This window comes from Artemia franciscana, chromosome 16 (assembly GCF_032884065.1).
Source record: "Artemia franciscana chromosome 16, ASM3288406v1, whole genome shotgun sequence".
NCBI classification, from domain to species: domain Eukaryota; kingdom Metazoa; phylum Arthropoda; class Branchiopoda; order Anostraca; family Artemiidae; genus Artemia; species Artemia franciscana.
The window spans coordinates 19,740,320-19,753,841 of NC_088878.1; positions in this window are offsets into that span (position 1 = coordinate 19,740,320).

The window sequence follows — 13,522 nt, forward strand, 5'->3', positions numbered from 1 at the left end:
CTCTTATTTTAGTTACCGCTTATATACCTCTTTTAGCGTCACTCTGGTTAAAACCGGTTTACCCGTAAATTGAATCGGTGTTGGCGAAATCCAGCATCTGAAAACGCATAAGAAATATATAACTTGGGCTAAATATTTTCACATGAAGGCGGGGGGGGGAGTAAGGGTGGAGAATAACGAAGCTACAATTGGAATGTATTAACTACAATTATTCTGCATACGATGAACTATGTGTTGTTTCTAATCCTTTTATATAACTAAAAATAAGAGATAAAGGTATCAAACAGTACGTGGTAACGAACTGTAGTAAGGAGCGACCCGGCTCAATAGTAAACGAAACTCTAAAAAACGGAATTTTGATACTAATAGATAGATCAAAAGAATCGCATTTTTCCAATGATTTTGAATATATATAAGTTTAATCAAATTTAGACATATCCATCAAAAGTTAGAAGAATTTGCTCCTTGAAAAAATTTGCCTTATTTTGGAAAGTAGGGGGAAAACATCCCCTAAAAGTCATAGAATCTTCACGAAAATAACACCATCGCATTGGGCGTATCAGAAAATCCCACTGTAGAACTTTCAACCTTCTATCTACAAAATTGTGGAATTTCATATTTTTTGCCAGAAGATCGACCAGTGGTGCGTGTTTATTTGTTTTCTTTTTTCCCCAGGGGTGATCGTATCGACCCAGTGGTGTTAGATTGTCACGAGACGGCTCATTCTAACGGAAATAAGAAATTTTAGTGCCCTTTATAAGTGACCTAAAAATAGGAGGTCAGCTAGACCCCCTCCCACGCTCATTTTACCCCCAAAGTCAACGGATCAAAATTTTAAGACAGCCATTTTGCTCAACATGGTAAAAAATCTAATAACAATGTATTTGAGGACGATTTACTCCCTCACAGTTCAAGGGGAGGGGCTGCAAGTTACAAATTTGATCAGCGTTGAGGTATAGTAATGGTTATTGGGAAGTGTACAGACGTTTCCAGGGGGATTTTTTGGTTGGGAGGGGGGAGGGTTGAGGGGAGGGGTTACGTGGGAGGATCTTTCCATGGAGGAATTTGTCATGGGAGAAGATAATTTCCATGAAGGGGGCACAGGATATTCTAGCACTATTTAAAACAAAAAAAAAAACAATTAAAAAATAAACATGGAAAAGTTTTTTCAACTGAAAGCAAGGATCAGCACGATTAAAATGCGATTCTTTTGATCTTTTGATGCGATTCAATCCCCTAAAATTCATAGAATCTTAACGAAAATCACACCGTCAGATTCAGCGTATCAGAGAACCCCACTGTTCAAGTTCCAAGCTCCTATCTACAAAAATGTGGAATTTTGTATTTTTTGCCAGAAGACAAGTCACGGATGCGTGTTTATTTTTTTTTTCTTTTTCCCAGGGGTAATCGTATCGACCCAGTGGTCCGAGAATTTTGCGAGAGGGCTCATTGGAACGGAAATGAAAAGTTTTAGTGCTCTTTTTAAGTGACCAAAAAAATTGGAGGGCACCTAGGCCCCCTCTCACGCTCATTTTTCCCAAAGTTGTCGGATGCAAATTCTGAGATAGCCATTTTATTTAGCATAGTCGAAAAAACTTACAACTATGTCTTTGGGACGACTTATTCCCCCACAGTCCCCATGGGAGGGGCTGCAAGTTGCAAATTTCGACCACTGTTTGCATATAGTAATGGTTATTGGGAAGTGTAGAGACGTTTTTAGGAGGATTTTTGGTTTGGAGGGGGGTCGAGAAGAAAGTATTATGTAGGGGAAATTTCCCATGGAGGAATTTGTCATGGGGGAAGAAGATTTCTATAAAGGGGGCGCAGCATTTTCTAGTATTATTTAAAAAAACAATGAGAAAATAAATATGAAAAAGTTTTTTTTCAACTGAAAGTAAGGAGTAGCATTAGAACTTAAAACGAACAGAAAATATTACACATGTAAGGGGTTCACCTCCTCCTAATACCTTACTCTTTACGCTAAAGGATTTTTAGTAATTTCAACTATTTATTCTACGGCCTTTGTGATTCAGGGGGACGAAAGTTAAGCTTTAATGTAAAGAGTTATTGACGAGTGGGTGAACCCTCTCATATACATAATAAAGACATACGAATATAGAATTTTGTTACGTAAGCTAATTCGTAAGTTACGTATATCTTTTACTAATGAAAACGTTCGTAAAAACTAAAAGTTCTAGTTGCCTTTTTAAGTACCCAAAAAATTGGCGGGCAACTAGGCCTCCTCCCCCTCCTTTTTTCTCAAAATCTTTCGATCAAAATAATGGGAAAGCCATTTAGCCAAATAAATAAATATGCAAATTTCGCTTTAATTACTCATCTGCGGAGAGCCGAAATCAATACATGGATTAATTAAAAAACGTTCAGAAATTAAATAAAAAAAAACAAGTTTTTTTTTAACTGAAAGTAAGGAGCGACATTAAAACTAAAACAGAACAGAAATTACCCCGTATATGAAAGGGGCTGCTCCCTCTTCAACGCCCTGCTCTTTACGGTACAGTTTTTAATGTTTTAAAAAGTAGAGTTGAGAGAAAGAGTCTAGTGCAAAGAGTTTAGCGCAAAGAGCAAGGCATTAAAGAGGGAGCATCCCCTTTCATATACGGGGTAATTTTTGTTCGTTTTAAGTTTTAATGTCGCTCCTTACTTTCAGTTAAAAAAAACTGTTAATTTTAAATTTTCATCTTTGAGGGTCCATAATGAGTTTAAAATTGAACTTGTAAGCAAAGCAATTATTATACTCTGAAGGAAAAAAGGTTTTGAGTCCAAAGAAAATAACCCCTTAAATATAAAGTCTTTTAATAAAGTCCCGTTAAAATACCCGTGGTTCACGTATATGCTATCAGCAGGCCACATTCTAGCTCTCTAGATACATTCATAGCAGCAGCTCACTCGTTCCTTAACACTCATCAGTCAGAATAATATCGCAATACTGATGATACTGACGTTGACAATTTAATATTATTTCCTTCCATAAATTATATATCCTACCAGTTGAATCATTAAAATAATGGCACCTGCAACCCTGCATCAAAAAATGTATCTCCCTCCTTTATAATAGGTTATGTGCATTTACAAGTAACTGCATATAATTTCTAGAAATAAGCGAAAAAATCAATTCTGGGAGAATTACCAAAGCTGATTCATGAATGATTAAATAAAAAAAAAGTAACAGAAAGTAAGGAGTGACATTAAAAGTTAAAATTAACAGAAATTATTCCGTATATAAAAGTGGGTGTCCCCTCCTCCACGCCTCGATCTTTACGCTAAAGTTTGACTCTTTGTCGCAACTCTAGCTTTTAAAACAAACATAGCTTTAGCGTAAAAAGTTAATATTCAAGGGGAAATGTTACACTGAGGGGATTTGACATAATATTTATACGACAATATTTTTAGTACTCTTGGATTCTCATTGCCGAAATTTTTTTATTTGGAGATGTTCCAGACGATTTTGGGGTTAAAAGGGGCTTGGGAGGGGGGCCAGCTGGTCTCCAATCTTTTTGGTCTCAGAAAAAAAGAAAAATAAACACACGTCTGTGATCTTTCTTCTGGAAAAAATTACCAAACTCCATGTTTTTGTGGATAGGAACTTGAAACCTCTATACTCGGGTTTGCTGATACACTGAATCTGGTGGTATGGTTTTCAATAACATTCTTTGACTTTTAGGAGTTATTCCCTCTCCATTTTCGAAAATCAAGAAAATTTTCTCAGGCTCATAGCATTTGATGGGTAACACTGAGTTTAATTAATCTTATACATTTGGAATCAGAATAATAAGTACATTCATTTGGTATGTCCATTGATATCAAATTGTCGTATTTTAAAGTTTTGGCTACTAGTGAGTCGCCTCGCTCCTCGCATACATTTAAGGAAGATATCCAGTGATGTATCCATTTTCATCCTTGCTAAATTATCTCGGAAACTGTAAATCTACTGAAATGGCAATTTTTTCTCCCTAGACAGTTTTTTTCAGAAACATTTCTTAGAGTTTTGGTTACCATGCGCTATTTTGAACTCTCTTAGCCCCTTTAAAGGTTCAAACTGTAATTTCATCGAAACGATTACTGAAAAAAAGAGCATAAAACACAGGATCAAGTGATGTATTCAATTTGGGCATTTGGCCATAATAATGTACTTTTTGATGTCTCAAGCATACTCTCCTCCCCACTTACATCAAAATTCACCGGTCGTATTCTCTATTTGCTGATCAGTTTGTATACAGACGACTATAACGAACCGAAAAAACTGACAAAACAACAATGAGGATAGTTTTTGAGTATATTAATAATGAAACAAAGTAAATAATTTGGCAAGGACTTTCGTTAAGATGGTAAAAAACTAACCTTCCGAATTTCTCACGAATCAAATTTGAAGATTTGAGATTCAAATTTGAAGATTCAAAGCTTGAAGAAAAGAAGAAGGGAAAAGAGAAAGAAAATGGGGCCCAACTACTGGTAATGAAAGACAAAGGGTGACAGAAAGTTAGAACTAAATGATTTGGGTTTTTAAAGCGTTAAGGGCCAGAGCAGAATCAAAATCTTCGGTTTTACTCTTAGACTTTAGACACTTTGTTGTTGAAAGTTTATGTTCATGTAAAATGGAATTAGTTCATAGACCGTTTTCATCTTTTTAAGGTATTGCTAAATCGATGGGATGCAGAGACTAAAAATCTCTTTCCAAATTGGATCTCATTGATCTTGCTGGCTCTGGACACAGTGAGGCAGCAACTGGACACTGTGGTGCTCGCTTTGAGGAAGGGAGGAGCATCAATAAGTCTTTATTAGCTCTTGGTAAACCTTTGTTTTCGTTATGCATAGTGCCAAAGAATGTCGGAAACTGTTAATAGGAATTTTTTACATTGTGCATTTAATGGGAAGCAGTGCCTCTAGGAGTGCAGCATCTCCCAGCCTAATCAGAAATATTTAAAACAGACAGCTTTAATTTATAAAATGTTGATTTTGACTAAAAATTTAGCTTCAGGAGGGCTCTCTTGTTTAATTTCTTTTTATTATTATTAGGACTATACGTCTATGAAGAATACACTAAACTAGTTTTTCTTTTACGTAGGCATTTTAATTATACCTGTTGTGCTCTCTTGGTAAAAGTAGTTGTTTTTATCATTGACCAAATGATAAGCCAAAAAGGAAGAGAAGTATTAACAATATCTTCCTTAGCTCTTTATAACTTGACTTTAAAACTTTGCTGGGGTCAAACAGTCAAAAAGGGCCATCTTCATCACTTTCCTTTGAATTCACATGTTGCACACACACATTTTTTCCTTCACCCCTAGATTAAAAACTACGAAAAGTTAGATTTCTACTTGTCTAATAAATCTGATTTCCGAAAAACACCATCTTTGCATAGTACATTTAAAATTCAAATACAACGCTTTAGGTCCCTATGTTACAATGACTTTTTGCCAGGCAGGATATTAGCAATTATATTATGTTTCGTGATTGAGACAAGTGTCAATAGAACTCATTTAGAGTTTTTTCAGCTTTCAGGTTGGCTATTTGTAAAGTTTCTTCAACAACTTTACAATCAGTATAACCTTTCAAAAATTGTTTCAAAGGAAAAAATTACAGAATGACCTTTTCTGAAATGCCTGATCTTTTTAAAGATTTTTGTATAACTGAGTAAACTATTTTCATTTTTTAGTTATACTGTATAAAACAAAGCTTAAATATTCAAAATCTATAATTCAACATGTGTTCTGTCTATTGCAAAATTTTAATCATAAAACCATTTCATCAAAATAATGAAGAGGGAGCGAATCAAGGACTTCAAAAGAAAGCATCAATAATTTTATGCACTAATAGAGGGTTTGGACACTCTTAGCTGATATTAGATTACAATGTATTTTAATTTCGGAATCACCAGTAAAGTTATCTGGTTTAAGTTTCAGAAGTTTAATAGTGAAAATTGTATCAGAAAAATTACAAATTAAAATTACAATATAGGATGGAAGGGGGGGGGGGAGATTTTGCAATACATAGAGTGGAATAACTAGGGTTTCTCAGGCTCGTAGTATTTGACACGAGTTTAATTAATTTTATACATTTGGAATCAGAATAATAAGTAAATTCATTTGGTATGTCCATTGATATCAAATTGTCGTATTTTAAAGTTTTGGCTACTAGTGAGCCGCCTCGCTCCTCGCATACATTTAAGGAAGATATCCAGTGATGTATTCATTATCAGCCTTGCTAAATTATCTCGGAAACTGTAAATCTACTGAAATGGTAATTTTTTCTCCCTAGACAGTTTTTTTAGAAACATTTCTTAGAGTTTTGGTTACCATGCGCTATTTTGAACTCTCTTAGGCCCTTTAAGGGTCCAAACTGTAATTTCCTCAAAAACGGCTACTGAAAACAAAGAGCATAAGAAACAGCTTCAAGTGATGTATTCAATTTGGGCATTTGGCCATAATAATGTACTTTTTTGATGTCACAAGGATACGCTCCTCCCCATATACATCAAAATTCACTGGTCGTATACTCTATTTGCTGATCATTTTGTATGCAGACGACTATAACGAACCCAAAAAACTGACAAAACAATGAGGATAGTTTTGAGTATATTAATAATGAAACAAAGTAAATAATTTGGCAAGAACTTCCGTCAAGATGGTAAAAAACTAATCTTCCGAATTTCTCAAGAATCAAATTCAAGCTTGAAGAATTGAAGAAGAGAGAAGAGACAGAAAATGGGACCCAACTACTGGTAATGAAAGACAAAGAATGTTAGAACTAAATGATTTGGGTTTTTAACCCGTTAAGGGCCAGAGCGGAATCAAAATCTTCGGTTTTACTCTTAGACTTTAGAAACTTTATTGTTGAAAATTAATGTTCATGTAAATCTCAACATACACATCTCTAAAATGGAATTAGTTCACGGACCGTTTTCTTCTTTTTAAGTTATTGCTAAAGCGATGGGATCCAAAGACGGAAACGGAATCTCTTTCCAAATTGGATCTCATTGATCTTGCTGGCTCTGGACACAGTGAGGCAGCAACTGGATACTGTGGCGCTCGCTTCGAGGTAGGGAGGAGCATCAATAAGTCCCTATTACCCCTTGGCAAACTCCTTGCTAGCTCTGGACACAGTGAGGCAGCAACTGGATACTGTGGCGCTCGCTTCGAGGTAGGGAGGAGCATCAATAAGTCCCTATTACCCCTTGGCAAACTCCTTGCTAGCTCTGGACACAGTGAGGCAGCAACTGGACACTGTGGTGATCGCTTCGAGGAAGGGAGGAGCGTCAATAAGTCTTTATTAGTTCTTGGTAAACCTTTGTTTTCGTTATGCATAGTGCCAAAGAATGTCGGAAACTGTTAATAGGAATTTTTTACGATGTGCATTTAATGGGAAGCAGTGCCTCTGGGAGTGCAGCATATCCCAGCAGAATTAGAAATATTTAAAACGGACAGCTTTAATTTATAAAATGTGGATTTTGACTAAAGATTTAACTTCAGGAAGGTTTTTTTGTTTAATTTCTTTTTATTAGTATTAGGACTATACGTCTATGAAGAATACACTAAATTAGTATTTCTTTTACGTAGGCCTTGTAATTATACCTGTCATGCTCTCTTGACTAAAGTAGTTATTTTTATCCTTGACCAAATGATAACCCAAAAAGGAAGAAAAGTATTAACAATATCTTCCTTAGCTCTTTTTTGGCTTGATTTTATAATTTTGCTGGGACTGGTATTTTTTTTTTTTTTTGCCTTTTTTTTTGCTGACGAACCTCTTATCAGGTTTCCATACTCTTTGTCAAGTGCCCTTCAATCGAATTGGACACTTAGATATTTGTCTAAACTATGTTTAATTTTTAACTTTTTTTGTGTGTACAAATCTTCATAAACAAGACAAAAGACTTAATTTTTCCATTTTAGTAAATGTTTTTGGGGGATATCTTGTATATAGCGTAGCCTGGAAATATACCTATCCCAGGATGGAATAGCTTAAAGATAAATCAATTTCAAAATGGACTTTTTTAATTCGAATTTATCCTATTGTTGTTTTTGCTGGTGGAATCTTCCCCGGGGATATTTTGCTTGAATATTCTTTCTTTTAAGGTCGCAGCAATACGCGACGAGTAAGTCAGTTATAGATCCAATAATTGCTGTTGGTGGACATAAAAACCAAAAAACAAAGGAAAAAAAAATTCTATAGAGGAAAAACGCCTGGTTGGGGTTTGGAAAGTTGTGTGTAATAGAATATAATATCCGGATTTATCTCCAGTAACGTATGTCGAACTCCAGTAATTTATATCCAGTAATTTATGTCGAAAAAGTGTTCATTATTGTATCACTTTTAGTGTTGTTATGAATAACCTATATTACAAAATTTGTTTTCACAAGCTTCTGGATGGTTTTTCAACGTTGTAAAATTGTGGCAACTAGATAGATGGACAAAAATTTTAAAATATATTGAGATAGGCATTTCTTAGCACTTTTCCAAACTCGATATCTGCTACTACTACTATTCCAGACTTTTCATCGCTGCAAAAAGCCAGCACTCATCCTCCCCCCACTCTTTTCAGAGAATTTACTCTCATTAAACGCTTATCCAACTTTTTCTCTTAAGTAAATTCCTCTACATCTTTTCTTATGGCTTTCCCTAGCCTCATCCAAGCATGTCTTGTTTTTCATTTGGCCGTAGCTGCATTTCCAAATGATGCAATATTTTTAAACTAATTATCTCATTTATAAAGCTTGACAAGAAAATTTTAAAGTTTTGTTCAGGATAGACTAAACAAGGGGATTCAGTCACATTTTTCATTCAGCTAATTTTTTTTGTATACGTTAGACAAACATGTATTTGAAATTATCGCTTGTCAATTCTTATGAAAAACACATACGGTACCATATCTTCTTCGACCTCTTGAAGAGCTCATGTTCCAGAGCGATACTTGATCTCCGTCTTCACCCTGTCTTCTAGCATCCTAATGTTGGTTCTATTTGTTATATACATTATCTCCCAAACTTTTTACAACCATTAACCCCCCCCCCCCTGCGCCTGGAGTATTCTACTTTTCATTGTCACTAGATCCACCTTTCCTACTAACAATGCTTCCTTGGTAAATGAAGCCATGCACTTTGACAGTTTTCTTGCTACCTAAGATCATTTCTTTATCTTCATTTATTCCTAACTTTAGCCTAATCCTTTTTATTTTTAATCCATTTCTAATTCCTAATTACCTCATTCCTGATCCTTTCATTTATTCCTTACTTTAAATAAATAACTTTATTTATCTAACCATTTCTTGCACACTGGAATATCAAATATGTTAGATTTGAATATGCTAGATTAAGTATATTAGATTTAAAATAAGAGATTTTATAAATACAAAATCTAACTAGGTAATTTCCTAAAAATATCTGTTGATTTTTCCTCCCTCGGTTAATGGGTTCTTTAACGTGTCGACTTACTTCTATTAATTCTAAAAAAAAAATTATATTGAATGTTTGATTCTGTTAATTTCAATATAGATAGAAGGATACAGTTCCGATGGGACAATCACAGCACTCAGTTTAATTTAAAGAAGAAAATGTTAAAGTAGGACAGTAATCTTAAGAACAATAAAAGCGAATAGCGTGGCTCTAAAATTGCAGCAGTCTATTACCAGGGCTATTTTTCTTTCCAACACCAAAAAAGCCTAAATTAGGTTTTTCCTATACGTTCCTATATTATTTGTTTAACATGCCTAACTTTTGACTTTGACTTTTAGGGGGTATCCCCCCACTTTCGAAAATCAAGAAAATTTCCTAATGCTCATAGCATTTGATAAGTAACACTGAGTTTAATGAATCTTAAGCATTTGGAATCAGCATAATAAGCTGATTCTTTTGGTATGTCTATTGATATCAAAATTTCAAATTTTAAAGTTTCGACTACTAGTGAGCCGCGTCGCTCCTCACAATCGGTTAAGGAAAATATCAAGTGATGTATTCATTTTTAGAGTTGCTAAATTATCTCGGAAACTGTATATTCACTGAAATGGCAATTTTTTCTTGTTAGACAAAATTTTTAGAAACATTTTTTTTTAGATTTTGGTTACCATGTGATATTTTACTGTTTTATTTTACTGTTTCAAAAAGTAGAGTTGAGAAAAAGATTCAAACTTTAACGTAAAGAGCGGGGTGTTGAGGAGGGAACAGTTCCTTTTATGTACGGATTAATTTCTGTTCGTTTTAAGTTTTAATGTCGCTCTCAACTTTCAGTTAAAAAACTTGTTTTTTTTTTATTTAATGTAAAATCAAAGAACTAATCCTGTCTTCAAAAAAATATTGTTCATCTTGTCATTACGCTAGTCCTGGCCATAACCAAAATCTTGTTCGTATTGATATTTTTACGTGGGGTATGAAAATTGTCATGACCGCTGTAAAGCCGTTCATAAAATCAAAAAGTCTTTCTATTAAGTTTCATAATATTCTTTGTGACACTCAGAAAAAATTGAGATAATATGTTGAATGGATACCGCAGAAAACAGTCCTAAAATATCGTTATATGTTTTTATCCCCCCCCCCCTACTGACATGAATAGGGTGGGGCACCGTTATAATGTACAAGGTTGCTCAGCTTTTGTTTACCATAAAGTGCAGAATCGACGCTGTATTATTCGAAGGTTTAGTGAGAATACGGCCTTCGGCGTATGCAGAATGATTTTGTTTATTTTAAGTTTTAATGTTGCTTCCTAATTTCATTTAGAACTTGTTTATTTTTTAATTTAAGTTTATCACTTATATGGGTGTTTGTATATTAAGTGTTTTAATAATTTTTGAAACATCTCCATATGTAGGACAATTAATGTTAAGAATTAAAAAAAAAACCTTTTCCACAAAATAAACCCTTCAAATAAAAATAGAAAATCCAAAGCCCCCCCCCCCCTGATTTGTTTTCTAAGCCATTTGGACTAAACATTGTAAGCTTCAAAATATCCCTTTTTAGTTTTCTCTTGTCTCTCATCTCTTGTTAGTTATTTTTATTCATTCCATTTTTTTAGGAATTAAGGCGAGTCACCTGAAATCAGTAAATGGGTCACTCTGTGGCCCAAGGGTGTTAGGCTGCCGACCCCTAGCTTAGAATTTATTTGGCCGTAGATAAGTTTTTAAAAATAAATCTGCATATGGTCTCCTTAGCGTATTCAACTTAGTTCTATATAATATAACTTGCTACTTTGCTTTGTAGTTTCATTAGAATATAATACATGAAATACATTGAGAAGCGCACTGAGAAAATAAATAGGCCTACGGAAATAAGTTGAATGAAATTAAAATTTAAATTTACCTTTTTAAATGTGACTCTTATTTCCAGGGTCAGTCAACGCCGCCTTATTTTGGATTATGTAAGTAAGTTGAGTTTATAGATAAGTGTTTAAACACAATTACCGGGCATAATCTAAAGGCAGCTTAATAGAAATTTAGTTTAATTTTATCATATTTTTCAACACCACGGGGAAGGGGCACTTTCTTTTCAATTTTTCAATGATAATACTAAATAATTTGCTAATGTGGACTCCAAGATACCTTGCTTGTTTGAAATTTTTTCTTTTTCCGATTTTTCCCTTAATTTCCTTCTTTCCATTTTTCCTCCTTTCCATTATTCCTTACTTCCTGGCGGCTTTCCATGACTTGTGCAGAAGCAGAGACTTGCTCCAACCAGTACATATGAAAAGAAGATGCTTGCTTCACGAAAAGGAGAAGAAAATCACAAACAGAAACTCAGCAGTCTTTTTTGAATCAGCATTTTTTTTCCTGCAAAAATAAATTGGTTGTACTTTTATTTATCGTTTGAATTTAATTTTTATATTTAGATAGAGATTTCTGTAGGTTAACATTCAGAGTTTTATACAGATTAAATGAGCACTTAGCTATCAGGAATTTCAAATGGAATTTCTTTTTACTGTGGGTATGTTTAGTCTCTTGTCTAGTTTGTTTAAGCAATATTAAATGTGCTGCGAGAGCAACACTTTGGTTTTGTGTTTTTTTCCCCTAGCATCCTGATTCCAGCTTATTCCTTGAAAGTGGTAAGGGTGTAAACTCTGGAGTTTTTACAGAAAGTGTGGACCTTATGCTGGATTGATGAATAGGACTTTGCATTTTGGACAGCTTCGTAGAACTCTTGCCTGGGGCCAAAAATCTATTGTTTCTACCCATTTCTGTTCGTGATTCCAGCTGAGTTTATCATTCGTTTTTTTTTTTGCACTTAGGATTGCGGGAGAGATGGTATCAGATCTTTACAAGTTGAACTTTACAAGATTTCTCATTGCTAAAGAAATTAGAGTTTATCCTTTGCTCTTTTCTAAGTGATGACGTTAGAAACTTGGCCTACGGCAAAAAAGTCAACCTTTGAACTAAGACAGATAGATTTTTTTCGACGGCAGTCAATAGCTCTTGATGAGCTGATCAAAGTATATGTCATCCATTTTTTGGTAGAAAAATTCCTTCATGAGATATATCAGTTTGAAAGTTTAAAGGGGTTGACAACTTCAGTAAAAAGGTACACACTGAAACCAAAAATAGGCCGATACAGAAATGGTATCAGATGCGCTTCTTAAACCATAAAAGTTCTCTCATTGCTAAAGAAATTAGAGTATATCCTTTGCTCCTTTCTAAGTGATGACATTAGAAACTTGACCTCCGGCAAGAAAGTCAACTTTTGAACTAAGACAGATATATTTTTTTTTCGACGGCAGTCGATAGCTCTTGTTGAGCTGATCAAAGTATTGTTCATCAACTGTTTGGTAGAAAACTTCCTTCATGAGATATACTAGTTTGAAAGTTTAAAGGGGTTGACAACTTCAGTAGTAAGGTACACATTGAAACCAAAAATACGCCAATACCAATTGTGAGACGCACAGGGGAATTTTAAACAATAGTTGGCTATTGCCTCATAATAATCTTCGGCAATGAGGGGGTCGCAACTTTTGCTAGTTGTTGTCGCTATTATTTGTTTCCAGTGTGTTTGATGGTAAGACCAATTTGGTTCCAGTGGTAAGATATGTAGGGTATTTGTAAGTAATAGTCGGCTGTTAGGCTACAATCATCTTCAGCAATGAGGGATTTGCAATTTTTGCGAGTTGGTGTACCTAGTATTTATTTTAAGATCCATACAGATTAACAACTTCAGTGTTTAATCGAAGCGAGGAAACAAAACCAAGGGGTTGCTCTCGCAACACTTTACTCGTCGAAGCCGAACAAAGGTTGCCACAACACCTCACGTTGCCCATGCAACGTTGATCTAGTTCTATTTTAAAAGATGTCCCATATAACAAAAATGTAAATTAAACTGCCAAGCCAGATTTTATTTTCCCATTTCTTTAAAAATTAAGATTTTTTTTTTAGGAATATCTCTCTTGATGTCCTTTTTAGATAGAAGGGTCAAGCAAGATTTATTTTAATTTTTTCATTTCTTTAAAATAGAGATGTTCTGTTTTTTTTTTGAATATCCTTCTTTTAGGCTTGGAGTTTACCTGACATAGTGTGTATATACTTTTCTCCTCTATG